Source organism: Pleurodeles waltl, chromosome 3_1 (assembly GCF_031143425.1).
Source record: "Pleurodeles waltl isolate 20211129_DDA chromosome 3_1, aPleWal1.hap1.20221129, whole genome shotgun sequence".
Classification (NCBI taxonomy): Eukaryota; Metazoa; Chordata; class Amphibia; order Caudata; family Salamandridae; genus Pleurodeles; species Pleurodeles waltl.
In genome coordinates, this window is record NC_090440.1 from 1,040,154,104 (window position 1) to 1,040,171,966 (window position 17,863).

Sequence of the window (17,863 nt, forward strand, 5' to 3'; positions counted from 1 at the left end):
ACTCTTCTCCATTAACGGATTATATTCATCAGTAGCGCAACCTTACTCGATCTCAGTGCTAATTGTTTTTTTAAAGATTAGCAAAACTCCTGATATCTAGCTTTTTTTGGGTAGGTCTGTCCTTTTTGGAGACTTCAGGTGTTATTGACATCATGTCTTTTTCTCTATCACTACTTGTTGAACTTGGACTGTGCCACCTCACTGAACCCTAACTTACAGAAGTCACCTTATGCCTTCATTTTTAGCTACATAAAAATCCATTTCTCATTTGAGTGCTTGTGGCACCTATTAACATGATGTCCATTGATGTTTTGCCGCAGTTCAATAGCTCACGAATTTTCAAGGGGCCTTTTCCTTACCTTATGAGGGCAAAAACACCTCTCTGTGCATGCTACATCACCGGTTTCTATGCTTTTCTTAGCATGAGTTTGATGTTTTTCACTAGTATTGTTCACTCACAAAGTGTGCATGTGGCCATCGATTTTGAGGAGTGTCACAAGTTGCGTTGAGGGACTATGCAAAATTGTTTTCATGTCTCTGTGTTTTATTCCAGGCCATCCCAATTAGGGAATCTACACACTACTGTAAGTCACACCTGAATGACATATTTAGACACAGAGTACACTTACTCGCATAATAGTGAGGACTGGGTATTCAAATACTTTTTGTTGGTCCTGAAAAACCAGCGCTCGATCCACAAGGACGCAAAAGACATGAAACATGTCAACCAGCATACTGTAGTATTTTTATTCAGGGTTTCACTCACAGAGGGTAGGAACATCATTTTCCATGATCCTCTCCCCTTGTTTTAACCATGACATAGGCACCTTAGGTCATAATAATGTACCTCTTCACTGCCTATAGTGAGTTTTAAACCTCACACATTCCAGTCCTTCAACACATTTAACTACAGATTTTAGAAAAGCCCTGTAGGTGACATCAGCACTTTTCAAAAGAGATCTCTGGGAAAGAGCCCCCTCGCGGGGCCCGTAAGGCATTGCAATGCCGGCCCGACAAGGCGCAGGCCAAATGATTAAGCATGCCACTAATGGGTGAGTGAGGGCTCTTGCTTCAAAACAACTGAATGCCTAGGTGATCTGGCAGTTCTCCCCCTAATTGGGTGTAAACTAAATTAAACACTTTGGAACAGTGTACTCTGTTGCTTTCATTTATAATTAGAGATACTGTACATTGGACCGTCTCTTTCTCCCAGTCTCCCTATTGTTTATGGCATCCTATAAATACGCTGCTTGGAGGGAAAGTCGACCGGTCAATTCACAGGGTGGCGAGTGTAACAGTTACAGCAAATTGGGGAATTAAGCCAGTTTACACGTTATTTTGTCTGGAACAATTGACTGCTCTTGGTCAAACTTGCACTTTGATTTGTAATAGCAATGAAGGAGGCTCAGTGTGAATACTTAAGTTATCCTATGTTTTTTTTTTTTCTATCTGAACGACAGATCAGCACTTATAGCTGCCTTGCTAGGCTGTCTATGGTAGTATATGCTCATCTCTGGCATTGATATACATCATCCTAGACCCTGCCTTACATGGATGCACTTTAGTTGCCTTTGCGTAGATAAAGTAATTAAGATGGTCTAATAATTTTAAATCATCAGTCGCCTTAACTGTTAATCACACGTAGATTCTGCACAGATACTACATCCATACCAGCTTGTTTTTATCCTGAAGAATGATTACACAATAAATTAATTGGCTGCATCACTCAAGTGGACATGCCGTTTTCGTTTTGGAGGTGCACTTCTGATTCAATTTATTTCATGCTGCTATTTTGCTACTGTGGGCTTCCTTCTAGAAATGCTGCACTTTTAATAGCTCTAAATGGTGGCACTCTATGTTAATTAGTGAAGCTATGTGGACAAACTGCAAGTTTACCTAGGTGAACAAACTACTGTAATTCATTTTCAAGGGAAGGATGGAGACCTGCTGTTAAGGGATCATGCTTCTGGGATTGTTTTTAAAAGGTTGTATTACAAGCAGGATTTTTGTTTTAATGTGTTACATGTGTTTAGGTAATCTGTACATTTTGTGTACAGTTGTTGTATAGCTTTATTATAAAGCTAAAAAAACAATTTTAAAAAATGAAGTATATTTTTTTAACATAAATAGTATATATTTGTACAAAGAATTGCAGAAATCTAAATGCATACATATAATCAAATTGCACATGTTTACATACACACATAAGCATATGCTGTACATTTGTATTTGGAGTATGTGGTAGATTAATTAAGAGCCAATTCTTGAGTAGTCTTATGAAGATAACTACCTTTTTGTAGCTCTTATGTTTGGGGTTGATGAATTCCATAGTTTGGCTGCGTGAACAAAGAAAGATGTAATACTCTTGTTTTTTTTCTTATATGCTGGAGTTTTGAGGCAGAGTGCCAAGCTGGAGCAGAGGTTCCATTGCTGTATGTATTTGGTTAATTTTATTACTGATGAAAAGCAGCCCTATTCCATGTATTGTTTTGTGGGTGATGCACAGCAGCTTGATGGTGTACTTCTGGCAACCAGTAACAGATGTAGGGCCCTCAAAGGAGGGAAGAAATGAGCTTGTGGTTTTACATGTAGGAGTAGTCTGGCAGCAGAATGCTGAATTTGCTGTAGTCTTTTCATAGTTGATAAAGATGATACTTGGTAGGGGTCATTGGAGTAATCAAGTTTAGGCAGAACAAGATAGATAGCAGCCTTGACCTTGTATGAAAATTCTAAGGTGGGAAAATTGTGTCAGAGTTTTTATTGTAATGAAGCTTGATCTTATCCACTTTGGCATTCATTGATAGCTCTGAGTCCATGGTAATCCCAAAGCTTCTTACTTTCTTTGATAATTCAGGGGGTGGCCCCAAGTTATCAGTCAGGGCACAGAGTGAGTCATCATTTTTCCAGTCGCCACATACGAGTATTTCAGTTTTGGACGCATTTGTTTTGAAATGGCTGTATGTCATTCCTTGATCAACAGTTGGGAAGCAACTGAAGATTTTTGAGTATCCAATGTCTATAAGGCTTTCCAGTTTAAGAAGTATGTATGTGTCATCTGTGTAGTTAAAGCTGTGAGGTGAAGTTTATTGATCATTGCTGGTAAAGACTTTATGTAGATATTGAAAATCATGGGTGGGATGAGAGCCTGGATGGACCCCTGCTTTTGTGTAGTATGGTGCGGATTAAAAAAAAAAAAAAAAGAGGGGGGGAGCATGGATGACATTTGTTATGTTTTGAAAGTAGGATGTAATCCAGTCGAGAGTAGTCCCATCTATGCCAGGTTTGTAGAGTTTTTGGATTAGAGTGTCAACTGTGTTGGAGGCAGTCCAAGAGAAGCAGTGCAGTGACTCCGTTCTGGTCTACTGTGTTTTTAATATAATCCAAGATAGCAATACGAGAAGATTCTGTGCCTCTTCCTAGACAGAACCTGTTGGAAGTCGGAAAGAATGGAGTTATCTTCAGTGAATTGTGACATCTGAGTAAATGGTGTTCTTTCTATCAGTTTGCCCAGGAATGGTCAATTTATAATCAGTCTGTAGTTGTTTGGATCATGCAGAACATGGTTTGTGTTCTTTATTAATAGGCATATGTATGCCTTTTGTACATCTTCTGGACAGACTCTTGTTCTTAAAGAAATACTGATGATTGTTCTGATTTTTTGTGGCAAAAGGGGTAGTTAAAAGAATGTTCTTGGAGATTTGTGGTGGAAAAGGATCAGAAGGGCAGCCAGCTGGCCTGCTTGTTTTGACAAGATCAATAAATTCAGTTTATGATAGTTGTTTGAAGGAATGCAGAAGCTAGGTTGGCCTACCCTTGGAGAGGATTGTTGGAAATGGGTTGGTGCTGGTGGTTCTCCTTTGTTTTAAGTAGGGGTCCAAACGTCTGCGTTAGTTGTGTAATGATTTCCAATTTGTCAGTACGTACTAGAGAAATTGGATGAGTGCCTTCTGTGGATTTAGGTTTATGAACTTCAGTAATAAAGAATTTTATAAAATTATTTGCCCATTTTGGAATCTGTTTGAATAGAACTTGTTTTGAGTAGTACCTTTTTGTGAAGTTGTTTGCTACAAAAAAATAGGAGACTGCTCAAAACTAACAAATGAATGCTGATTAGGATCTTCATAGTGATCCTTGAGGACAAGGGCATACACTCAGATTTAAGATCCTGAGCTACACCAAGTTGCTGTGTCGACTCCAGGTCTATAAATAAAGTGATAGCAATGTACCACCTGATATGTCAGGCAGAAAAAGATCTGAATTAGCATAGGAAGTTAATAAAAGCAGGCAGACAACAAAAATGCTAGTCCCTTCACCAACTCAAGGCCTCTCTGTCACCTGTGTGATCAAATAATGGGTTTCCACAAGTCCTAGCTATCCTCAATGAGCTGCACCAAGGCTGTCTGCAACTGTTTTCAGGACCCCACCTAGCAGGATAAGGTCCTTGCATGTAAAAGTGAAATCTGTGGGACTGGAAGCAGTGGAACAAAGGCTAAACACAGACATTGAGTAAGACCGAGGGGCATCAAATCCAATACAATTTATAGAGCCCAGCACAAACACCAGTGTGTCCTGATGTTAAAAAGAAATGCTGATGAGAACTTTGCAGAAGACATTAGGTGTTCTGTGTTCAGAAGACTATGTGGTCAGGAAATAGACAAACAGATCGAGGTAGTGCCAATGGTTAGGTGCAAACTATCCTGTTCGGCGTTGGAATGGAGTAACAGGCAACTGGTGACAGAGGAAGACCTCAGGATTCTCAATGGCTTATAGGAGACACACTTATTGTGGAGATAGATTGAATCTGGGATATGCATCTCACTATGGACCAGACAAAAGGTTTTGTAGTGTGTAACAAATTAAGAGAATCTCTGAATCAGGAAGTGTGAAAATCCTGGTGCAAATTGAAAAGAAGGTAAACTACTATATTTTGCATGTGTTGTTGACAAGAAAGCAATCTGAGAATAAAGTGAATTACAATAGTCTAATACAGTAGTATATTTCCAATAAAACAAAGTGCTAAGGTGATGAAGCAAAGGGTAAGAATTAACATAATTTAGGGGATGAGACAGTTTGTAGAAGCACGTAGTTAAAAGCTTGCTAACGTGGCTCGAAAGGGCAAGGTTGTGGTCCAGCCAGAAGTCCACATTTTTGACTTCAGCAACAGTGGCAGTAGGGTGGCCAGGAACATTTGACCACCAGTCGGAGGTCTCCTTGCGAGCAAAGAAATTTTGATCTTATTGGCCTTAAATCTTAGAAAGTTGTTATTCAACTAAAAGACACCAGACAAAAGGCAATGTCGAAAGTTTAGACCCAGATTTCCCGAATAATTGCACAGATTGAAGAGGATTAGTGTTTTATTTACATAGACCATGAAGAAGAGGCCAAAAGAGCGGATCAGCATAGCTAACAGTTGTACATCGACATTGGAAAGTGTTGGCTGAGGGAAGAGCCCTACAGCATTCCTTGAGTTGCGCAAGACCATACCAAAGGCTGCCGCAAGATCAAGTAATACCAAGGCCACGGATATCGATATCAGAAAAGATAACTACTAATGATGTCTCTGTGCTAGGGTGAAGCCGGATGCAGCAGTCAAAGATTTTGTTGTGTTTAAAGAAGACAACTTATATACACATAGCAGGCACCACACACTTTCTCTTCTCTTGCATAGGGTGGCAATTAATGTAATCTTGTCTGAAGTGGTAAATTGCGCAACATTATTAATTTGAGTAGCTCTGCATGATTTAAATTGAACATAAGTAACTCTTACTACAGGAAAGGTTAGAGACTCCTGCTGTAGGTACCAACTAATCAATATTAAGCCAACAGTTATAAAAAAAGAACAGAAAGATCAGTTTGAGGACCTAATTATTATGGATCAAAAACTTACAAAAACACTGAAATGTGCCACTTGTATTTAGTATGGAATACCATTGCCCTTCTTAATTTACACAAGTGACATCTAAAACATCACTGAACCCACAAACAACTGCTCTTTTCCACAGCAGTTTTCGGAGGATGGCCCTCAAAATCCATTATACACCAACCATGTTGTTATAAGTAAAACCAGCTGCACATATATGTCTTGATTCCCACCCTCTAATATGCAGGGTTGCCCGAAATGGAAATACAAGAAAGAAAAAAAACAAGAAAAAAAAAAAAAAAACAATAAACCCATGCAGTGATGTGAACAGACCTAGAAATTTCACAAAAACAATTTAAAACCTATTTCAAACTGCATGCTAGAACTAGGTTTCTTTGCTTTAACTATTTTGTGTACGGGCTTTCACCCGTCATGCAGGCTTCAAGAACTCCAAATGAAACAGTTCATGAAAAGCATTCTACTGAAATATCAGCTGCATACATCATCTTCGACTACCTTTTAAGTCATCATTACAAAAATTTAAGTATTTTCACTTTCACATATCAATATCACATGCATGTTGATATTCAGAGCTTTGCCAAAGCAATTCAAATTTAAAAAAAAATGTGTTTTAAAAAAAAGGATTTGACCTCTTAAAAGTGCCATTGTCCACGAGCCCTTTTGTGACAGCAGAAAAGGGGACTCGAATTCCAAATAAAGCATTGTCTAAGTCTCTGTTAAGTAACTAGGCCAGTTAGGAGTTTGGCCCAAAGAATATAGAAAAAGTCCTACACCTGGGGTAATCAATATCAGAAGATATTCTGCAAAGTTTTCAAATCTTTTAAGTTTCACAGTTGAGGACCTACTTTTCACTCCTTACGGAAACTTATAATTTAGGGGTTATCCGGCCTTTATTTAGAGGATTCTATGTCAACCAATATGCCACATCAAACCAGCTTAGTATTTGAGCAGTGCTACAGTTACTCAAAACGTATCCAAAGTGAAGGCATGAACCCAAAGGTCATCATGACTTCCTTGAGATGATTTCTGACACACCAGGAAAATTAAGATGGGAGTCAGAAACTTGCCATTCCATGGCCAGTGGATTCTTGGGCTGTCTCTGCAATCTCTAAACAAAAGCAAAGAAAATTTGCCACTATGTTTTTCAGAGACTGGGAGATTGGGGGCGTTCATTTTCTATGTTGGTACCCTACAATGCTTTCAGTCTTTTTGGTGCTCTTCTTGGGCGATCCAGTCACAGACGCTACAGTGAGAAAGGGTTCTCTGTCCCCATTTTCTGCTATAAGGAAGAAGAGCCTCAAAGACTACTTGATGGTTGGAAAATGGATCCTGATCAGGGCAGATTTCCAGGCTTCAGGGCCCTCTAGCCAGCACTGTCTCAGGGTCCAGTCCCAAGTGGACTTCTTCAGAGCAGGGAGCCCTTCTGTCTTCCTGTGCCAGACTAAAAATGCGACCCACTTAACCCATCAAGACTAGTTCCAGTCCCAAGAGGAGTCATGAATTCTTTAGTGGTCTTTTGTTGATAGTTGTGCTGAGTGTTCGTTACTCTAGATGTTTCTTCCTAGATCCAGAAATATGTTAAGGAGGTTAAAAAAAAAAAAGCTACCAGCCCTATTCTGGCCACTAGTTAGTGACTGTAGAGTTATCTGTTCCCAATCCTGGCATCTTTCTAGCAACAACAAAAAACATCTTTTGCAGCACCTGCCCTGTCATTTTAGCTGAAAGCCTTTCCAAAGTCCCTCATCCAAGATGGCCCAGCTGTCCTGCAGCTGCAGGAGTTTTGTCCTTTCTTCTGGACCCGTTCCTATAGACATGAGGTTTCCTCTCCTCTGCCAACAATGAAACCAGTTTTCCCTCCTGCTGGTATCACAGACAGAAAGTGTAGTGTGTCATGAATGGTTTCAGGTCCTTAGAAACCCTTCTGCCCACAAATTTGGCACTGGAAACTTCAAAAGGAAGCGCTGCGTACGTTGCCATTTGTGATGCCAATTGCTTCTATCCTCCTTAGAGAGGGCTAATATCTGCTACCTTTAACAGCAATCTAGGCCAGGATCGGCTTTAGAGCAGTGCGACCAGTGAGGCCGCACCAGGTGCTGACGTGGATGGTGGGGTGCTGTATTAAGCAATAACTTACAAAATTTGCGATTTATAAGCACCTGTAGAAAAGTTGCTTGTGCGTCCAGCCTTCAGGAAGCAATTAAAATGTCAAGATAATTCTTGTGGGGAGAGAGAGGGAGAGAGGGATTAGAGTATTTTCTAGTGACAATTTTGACGTCAAAGTAGCGCTTAGGTGTTAATATACCTGTTGCAAAGAACAGATTTGTGTTTTATGTGGATAGCTGAGTGGATTAGTAAAGCCAGCCCTTACCCGCTCCTTAAAACAATAAAATGTATGACAGAGGGGGCTATGGAGATATGAGAGGCACTTTTGCCAATGGTAGTGAGGGAATCCAAGGAGGAGGCCATGGGGTGGGGGGGTGCCGAAAAAGACTGTCGCACAGGGTGCCACCAGCGCTAAAGCCAGCCTGATCTAGGCTTCCTGCTCCCAGAGACCAACCTATTGCACTCCAGACGGACAGTCATTAACAGGAAGTGAGGGATGTGTATTCAGTACCTTGAGCAGGGATATGAGGCAAACTGGTTTACTCTCAGCCAGCACACAGTACACTTTGACACAAACTTGGGCAAAAACGTACTATCACTAGTGAAATAGATATTTAATAACAAGTGAACAATATGTACTATAGGGACATAGTTTTCCTTATTATGTAGTGTATACAACTTTTATATAGTAACCACTCAACTTTGATGGCTTACAGGCAAACGTTAGGTGTGACTTACTAATATAAAAAAAGTAGGGTTTTCTACTTCACAACACTTTTCCATGCAATGTGATGCTACAGCCCTAAGTTTCAGCCCATAGTGGCATACTAGGAGTCTTACTGCCTGAAGTACCAAACCCCCTTTATCCCAACTCTGGTTTATGAGACAGCCACAATAAGGGTGCAGTGGGCCCTAACATCCCTAAACCCCAGTGCCACTGCACCAATGACAGCTATGCAGAAGACAGCCCAGCCAAAGCACTATGGTAGTCTGTTCAGCATACACTAGTCATGTATGTGGGTGGATTAACTACATACTTCAAACCACATATTTAGCATCCACATTACTGGTGACTTTAATACAGCACTTACTGGAAAGTTAATTAAGCCAGTTGGTAAAGTTAAAACAATATGTGTTTTTGAAGCCCATGTGCTATGAGAATGGGCAACAGTGTCATAGCAGCATAATACCAGCAAAAAATAGGGTCCATAATAGCAAAATATCTGTGTCCACCACGCAGAAAAAGCTAATTTGCGACAAACTCCTCGTCATAGCATCCACAGTACTCCACTACGAAGGTGCACCTTATTCTGACCACCACATGTAATCCATGGAGACCAAGAGAAAACCACAACCAAATCGAGGCAACTGAAAAGGGTGCACTCAAAGTGCCACTGCGTCACAGACACAAGCAAGGGTCTCTGTGGCTCTCACACTTCATGATGCTTGCACATCCCCATGCCAGTGAACACCAACTCGCATTCCAAGGCTGAGGGTTCAAAATTAAAGGAGGTGGCACTATCAGCTGAAATCAATGCTACAAAAATCCAACAATCTGCAATGCCATCATTACAGGATTACACTGCTTCTTTATGGTTCTAGAGATTACAATTGCCGACTAAATGGTGATGTTACCGGAGCTGACCTCTGCTGAGGGCAGACCATTTCTACTGAAGATGAGAAAATTACCCAATGTAATTTCAATAGACAGAAAACCATGGCAAGGACAAATCAACAAAGAGTGAAAAAAGGCATACAGCAACAGCTAAGAGTTTCCTCAAGACCTTTCAAAGAATGTGTGCTTCAATCAAACCACTGTAACTGGGAGACTAGATCCTGACTAAAATGTGAATCAAAACAGTGTTGCGATTATAATTACTGTAACAGAGTAAAAAGTCAGTCACTGGTAGAGAAATGTAACAATAAAATGAAGGGAGCTAACTGGAAAAGATCAGTACAAACATTTGAAATGAAGTTAGCCAGTCCTCCCCTCGCATTCCCATGGTCAACCCCGTCAAAAACCTCCACTGTATCCACCTGGTGTGGATCTCCCCGTGAGACACCATGCTGCTCTGAATCCTGCAGCCCACTTGTCTCAAGGTACAATATGTGCGGTTTAGGTCCTTTCTAAGGAAAACAATTCATTTCGTCAAGTTTCTCTCCGTCGCCAAGGTAGTGAAATTTCTTCTTTCACTTATACTGCAGTCCTTCCTTGTCTTACTTTCACTGACATATCTATAAAAAAAACGGGCTACTTTTTAAACCTTCTACAGTTTCTCCCTAGAGAGCCTTTCTTGCTTTGCTATACACTGTTCTACCCGACTATTCAAGTCCATCAAAGATCCTTACCTTTCTGCCCTAGGCATTTCTACCACCACTGACGTCCTTACTGCTTGAAGGTTACATTGCCAATGTACAAGATGGCTCAGTGAGTTAAATACATGCTGTTGACATCAGCAGTGAAATGTAGGTCACAATTTTGAACGCCAACAAAACCAATTCTTTTTTTTTTTGACATCGGTAAATTGAGTACCATTAAACTGGGCAGTAATAACAAAATGTTAATTACTGTGCTTAGAAACAGCAGAAGTGTGATATGAATCGCTCTCCCACAGAAACCAAATGTCTTCACATGTTCACCCTTTTCTACTCCTAAGCTACCCAATTTTCCCCTCTAAAGTGTGTAGAAATGCTTAGCAATGTTTTCTAATCCTCAACCGATACTCTACGACACTGTTGGTTCATGCCAGATTCATACGTAGCCTGGTCAGAAGGAAGGCTTTTTAATGGGGAGCCCTCTATTTGGCAAAATTGTACTTTGACCGAAGTGTTGAAAGTCCTTACGCCAATCTTTGGGCACAGTGGGTGGCCAATAACACTAATTTGAACACCAACAAACTCAGAACTGTGTGGGTATTCACATAAATATTACATAGCGATTTTTACAGTAGAAACTGGCAGAAATCTATTCCTGCAAAAGGAAGAACAAAATATGCCTTCCGGTTCGGAAGGAAAGGTGCTCAAATTTAATGAGGGTACGGCGGGGGTATTCAATGAAAAAGGGGGGAAAATGGGCTGTTCAAATGGACATTTCTAAAATACTTACTCGTACATGCAAGTTAACTCCCTTAACTGAGAGTGTTAACTGTAATACGGTAAATAAACTCACAGAAAGATAGAATATTATAGATTTCAAAGATACTTCATATGCGTTTTGCGAACAACATAAAATAAGGGAATGTGCTCCAAAAGTTAGGGGGACATTAAAGGAAGTAGAATTCTGATTTTTAAAACGAGGTCTGTGAAGGGGCCCTCGAGAAGAAAAAAAAAAAAAAAAGGAAGAAAAAAAAAAAAACACTAGGGGAAGGAAAATTAGCAATTAGGTTTCTGTTTAAGTCTGGGCACTGCAAGTATTTGTATTAGAAGATCAAAAATGACCAATGCCTTGCAGATGAACATCTTGCAGGGAAAGAGGATTTCCCTGCTGTGAAAGTTTGTCCCTGAACCACTGAATGATACGAAATAAGATTGTTTATAATCACTCTTTCAAATACCCCCCTCTCTGGAGCTTTTTACAAAAATGGAGCAGAGCCTTTAAGTAGAATAGCGTGAAATATCAAGAAGCGAAGGAAAGTCAGAGCCATCCAGTTGCCCAAGACCATTTGTGAGAACCTCGCCCAGTCCAGGTGTATTTGTTGGTACATTCTGGGACATGCAGTACTGGATTTATAACGAGCTAAATAGGACAATCGATCTTTGAAAACAATAATAATCCCGGCCTGGGTGATCTGCTCACGCATGCTATTGAAAAGCTTCAGAGCCAAGGAAGCATCAAACTTTAATATAGAACTTCTCTGAAAAGAAACAGGTTTTACCAGTTTGAACCATGCCTGCATGTCCCTTCACACCCCTAGCAGGCAGGAATCCTGCTGCAAAGGTCATGGCAGGCACAGTCTCGAAGCCAGAAGAGAGAGAGGAAGACCGGTTCCAATACACTGTGGAGTCCGGCTTCAAGTCTCAGTTTCTCTCGGATCTCAGCTGGTAATGCGCCATTGATGCACAATGACAAACACAGAGCTCTCAAGCATCCTAGGACTATGCGTAAAGAGACCGTCCAGTTACTGTCCGTTTTAAAAATATATATTTTTGCACTCTGGGTCTTGTAGTTCTGATTGTATAATGAGACTAAATGAACTACATATTCCAGAATGAATGAGGAAAATGGAATGGGCAATCTACTTGTGCAGAGACATGGGAAACTCTAGAGCTATGAGAACATTAAAGGAAAAAATAAAACTGCGCTAGAGCATATTCGATCGAGCAAGAGCAGGGAATTGTTATGTTCGGGCCCCATATTGTGAAGGTTCCAGCGCCCAAATTAAAGATCGCTTGAGTCCTAAAGAGAAGGACCCGGGTCCCCAATCCGCTTCATTAAATTAAGCGTAGTGTGCAGTCAAAAAGACCACCACTGTACTCTGTGACGCTAAAAAAAAAAAAAGATCAGATCTGAGCAAAATGTCACCTGAGTGCCAAGTCCAGATGGGACGGCGATAAATCACACTGCCAGATTAGCACATAAAACAAATTTGCCTACTGTGAATCCCAGTGAAAATCATTCACAAAGCCTTTGATCATCCAGAAAGCATGTCACGTTCCGAGCTCCCCTGCACCCACGTTGGACACTAGGGCTGGTTTTATGGCCAGGCCTGTTTGTAGTGTCTCAATCATACAAAAACTATAATCAATCTTTTCATATACTTAATAGCTTTTTATTATTTCTATGACTCGCGCACCCCAAATCCAGGATCAAATAGACTTTATATCAGAATAAGACTGCCCCAAAAAATACCCCATGCCCTACCACAATCAACAAACAGTGGGACTTTTTAGCAGACAGCTATGCCATTTCATTCTGGGCCCTGTACTTTCTTGTTTCAACTTTGCAAGTACTTTAAAACCCTCGGTCTGCAGTGCTGGTCATGAGAAGCAATTTACGGAAGCACACATGACATTGGGCTACTCGGCAGCTATAAATTTGTAACGATACACCTCAGACATACAAGCAGTGGCCATCTCGATCGGTAAATATTTTACTTTAAGCTGAATGAATGTGGGTTCTTCTCTTCATTTGAAATACCGGCTCCTTGGTACATGTTTGAAAGCTCAGACCACTGCTAACAAAAATTCTCTAGCCAATTCAATTAAAACGTACGCCCCTGTTCACTTTTCCAAATAAGTTATTATATAAACGTATGGAGTGCGGCGTCCAGCGCGAGACGAGAAGGGCACAGACTGGGAGTTTACCGTTCCCTCCTAAAGAGGTACAGTAAGTTGCTGCTTCGGATAGACCGAATGCCCTAAATCCAGCGCCATTTCTCCCCTCCCACTACAGGAACAGCTATGCCCACCTTAATTTCGTATAAAAAACAAAACTAATGTCGGGCTTTCTTTTCAGGGACCAGGTGTTATGAACTCACCCCACTCAGTCAGGCTCGGCAGCAGCGGGCGCCATGCTCCGGCGAGCAGCCAGGCGGGGTGTGAGCGGGGCAGGACGTGGGGCCCTGGGAGGAGTGCACGGGTTAAGCACGCATTCGGCAGAAATGCGTGCTGTTCTTGCAATGTTTACTCACCTTTCCCGCTCTCAGGTGACGTGATGGAAATATCTTACTGCCGGCACAAGCCGCATGTACGAGGCGCCTGGAGTCACAACATGTAAGGGGGGCTCTGCCTCTTTTATCGTGGCCCCGCCTACTACATAGCCCGCCCTAAGCCAGAAGATAACGCCGTAGGCGGGCGCATTATTATCTTATATTAGCAGACGTGGTGCCCCTGTGTTACTGTACACCACACCTAATGTTTTTAAAGTGCTCGCCTAGGAGGGGTGTAGCCATTAATGGTGCAGCTGGTTCAGTGGCAGCTCTCCAGAGTCCCTTGAGGCCGACTGAACCCATATCATTGCAGTATTTTGTAACTGTAATTGTATTTATATAGCGCTTACTACCCCCGACCAGGCGTCGAAGCGCTTTCCGGCGTGTAGCGCTCTATTCCGGAACCAAAGAGGAATTAGTGATAGTTTACTGTAGGGAAATGTGAGCACAGTATTAGTATGAATTAATTTGAGCAGAGGATATGTGAGTTTGTTAGTTGGATTGACTAGAGCAGTGGTTCCCAACTTTTGGTCCGGGGACCCCTGGGGGTCCGCGAAGCCTTCTCAGGGGGTCCGCGACTGCTTAGAGAATAAAAAAATATTAACAAATATTGAAAAATTAGGTCCCCAGCTTCCAGTAATGACTCAGGCGGGGGTCCCCAGATTTCAATGATGATTTAGTGGGGGTCCCTGGGTTCCATTAATGTTAAAGTGGGGGTCCACATAAATCAAAAGGTTGGGAACCACTGGACTAGAGTAATGGAGGGATAGAAGAGGGAAGAATCCAGAAATGATCATTGGGCATTTATAGTAGTAGGATGCAGCTTGGGATGAGTAAAGGAGAGATGGAGGAGGCAATAGTCTATGGAAAGGGGTGAGGGACATCATAGTAGCAAGATGGGTTTTGGATGAATCAAATGTGAGATAAATGAGGGAGAAGTTAGTAGGGTTGTTTGGGAGATCATAATAGTAAACTGAGAAGTATAGTTATATTGTATAAACACAGACGTTCAAGATTTGTAATATTTGGTGTTAATTAATAAGTGTACTTTTCTAACATTCATTTATCTTCCCTAACTTTTTTAATAGCGGAATGCTGGCTGTTAAATAGTTAAGATAACATTTGCTCATTGTGATAAGAAAGGATGGATTCATAAGTATCTAATATAACTACTTATGTAGGAGCTATGCAATGACCTATGAACATGTTAAGTATAGAATAATATACACATATATATGTATGCACACGCATATATATATATATATATATACACACACATGTACACACATGCATACACTCACATATAAATATATATTTAACCGTGAGCAAATAAACTTTTGTTAATCAGGCTTAAAGAGTATGTGTATAATGTATTAATCATGAAATACTAACCTTACATATTTCTTAAAGAACTAAACATATCTAGAATATACACATACTCAGATTATAAATATTTATCAACACAGGCATATGCAGTGTAGGAAAGTACCATCTTGCCTGGCATGTTACCCCCATTTTTCACTGTATATATGTTGTTTTAGTTGTATGTGTCACTGGGACCCTGTTCACCAGGGCCCCAGTGCTCATAAGTATGCCTGAATGTGTTACCTGTGTAGTGACTAACTGTCTCACTAAGGCTCTGCTAATCAGAACCTCAGTGGTTATGCTCTCTCATTTCTTTCAAATTGTCACTGACAGGCTAGTGACCAATTTTACCAATTTACATTGGCTTACTGGAACACCCTTATAATTCCCTAGTATATGGTACTGAGGTACCCAGGGTATTGGGGTTCCAGGAGATCCCTATGGGCTGCAGCATTTCTTTTGCCACCCATAGGGAGCTCTGACAATTCTTACACAGGCCTGCCACTGCAGCCTGAGTGAAATAACGTCCACGTTATTTCACAGCCATTTTACACTGCACTTAAGTAACTTATAAGTCACCTATATGTCTAACCTTTACCTGGTAAAGGTTGGGTGCTAAGTTACTTAGTGTGAGGGCACCCTGGCACTAGCCAAGGTGCCCCCACATTGTTCAGGGCCAATTCCCCAGACTTTGTGAGTGCGGGGACACCATTACACGCGTGCACTACATATAGGTCACTACCTATATGTAGCTTCACAATGGTAACTCCGAATATGGCCATGTAATATGTCTATGATCATGGAATTGCCCCCTCTATACCATCCTGGCATAGTTGGCACAATCCCATGATCCCAGTGGTCTGTAGCACAGACCCTGGTACTGCCAAACTGCTTTTCCCGGGGTTTCACTGCAGCTGCTGCTGCTGCCAACCCCTCAGACAGGCAGCTGCCCTCCTGGGGTCCAGCCAGGCCTGGCCCAGGATGGCAGAACAAAGGACTTCCTCTGAGAGAGGGTGTGACACCCTCTCCCTTTGGAAAATGGTGTGAAGGCAGGGGAGGAGTAGCCTCCCCCAGCCTCTGGAAATGCTTTCTTGGGCACAGATGTGCCCAATTCTGCATAAGCCAGTCTACACCGGTTCAGGGGACCCCTTAGCCCTGCTCTGGCGCGAAACTGGACAAAGGAAAGGGGAGTGACCACTCCCCTGACCTGTACCTCCCCTGGGAGGTGCCCAGAGCTCCTCCAGTGTGCTCCAGACCTCTGCCATCTTGGAAACAGAGGTGCTGCTGGCACACTGGACTGCTCTGAGTGGCCAGTGCCACCAGGTGACATCAGAGACTCCTTGTGATAGGCTCCTTCAGGTGTTGCTAGCCTATCCTCTCTCCTAGGTAGCCAAACCCTCTTTTCTGGCTATTTAGGGTCTCTGTCTCTTGGGATTCCTTAGATAACGAATGCAAGAGCTCATCCGAGTTCCTCTGCATCTCTCTCTTCACCTTCTGCCAAGGAATCGACTGCTGACCGCGCTGGAAGCCTGCAAACCTGCAACATAGTAGCAAAGACGACTACTGCAACTCTGTAACGCTGATCCTGCCACCTTCTCGACTGTTTTCCTGGTGGTGCATGCTGTGGGGGTAGTCTGCCTCCTCTCTGCACTAGAAGCTCCGAAGAAATCTCCCGTGGGTCGACGGAATCGTCCCCCTGCAACCGCAGGCACCAAAAAGCTGCATTACCGGTCCCTTGGGTCTCCTCTCAGCACGACGAGCGAGGTCCCTCGAATCCAGCAACTCTGTCCAAGTGACTTCCACAGTCCAGTGACTCTTCAGTCCAAGTTTGGTGGAGGTAAGTCCTTGCCTCACCTCGCTAGACTGCATTGCTGGGAACCATGACTTTTACAGCTACTCCGGCCCCTGTGCACTTCCGGCGGAAATCCTTCGTGCACAGCCAAGCCTGGGTCCACGGCACTCTAACCTGCATTGCACGACTTTCTAAGTTGGTCTCCGGCGACGTGGGACTCCTTTGTGTAACTTCGGGTGAGCACCGTTTCACGCATCCTCGTAGTGCCTGTTTCTGGCACTTCTCTGGGTGCAACCTGCTGCTAAGAGGGCTCCTTGTCTTGCTCGACGTCCCCTCTACCTCCTGGTCCAATTTGCGACCTCCTGGTCCCTCCTGGGCCGCAGCAGCGTCCAAAAACGCTAACCGCACGATTTGCAGCTAGCAAGGCTTGTTGGCGTTCTTTCGGCGGGAAAACACTTCTGCACGACTCTACAAGGCGAGAGGGATCCGTCCTCCAAAGGGGAAGTCTCTAGCCATTTGCGTTCCTGCAGAAACCGCAGCTTCTTCAGTCCAGTCGAAGCTTCTTTGCACCCGCAGCTGGCATTTCCTGGGCATCTGCCCATCTCCGACTTGCTTGTGACTTTTGGACTTGGTCCCCTTGTTCCACAGGTACCCCAGATTGGAAATCCAGCGTTGTTGCATTGTTGGTTTGTGTCTTTCCTGCCTTATTCCCCTATCACGACTTCTTTGTCCTTTGGGGAACTTTAGTGCACTTTGCACTCACTTTTCAGGGTCTTGGGGTGGGCTATTTTTCTAACCCTCACTATTTTCTAATAGTCCCAGCGACCCTCTACAAGGCCACATAGGTTTGGGGTCCATTCGTGGTTCGCATTCCACTTTTGGAGTATATGGTTTGTGTTGCCCCTATCCCTATGTGTCCCCATTGCATCCTATTGTAACTATACATTGTTTGCACTGTTTTCTAAGACTATACTGCATATTTCTGGTATTGTGTATATATATCTTGTGTATATTTCCTATCCTCTCACTGAGGGTACACTCTGAGATACTTTGGCATATGGTCATAAAAATAAA

At 42.5% G+C, this 17,863-nt stretch overlaps 1 protein-coding gene across 2 annotated transcripts in view; it reads right to left on the reverse strand.

Moving 5' to 3' along the window:
• STEAP3 (STEAP3 metalloreductase) overlaps positions 1-13,727 on the reverse strand; it is a 75,202-nt gene extending 61,475 nt beyond the window's left edge. Inside the window, exon 1 of one of the 2 annotated variants that reach the window (XM_069224333.1) lies at positions 13,615-13,727. The gene's annotated coding sequence lies outside the window, so the exon portion shown is untranslated. Of the gene's footprint in view, positions 1-13,461 lie in introns of both variants that reach the window. The other variant, XM_069224334.1, reaches the window with a different exon arrangement.
• Positions 13,728-17,863: the final 4,136 nt, after the last annotated feature.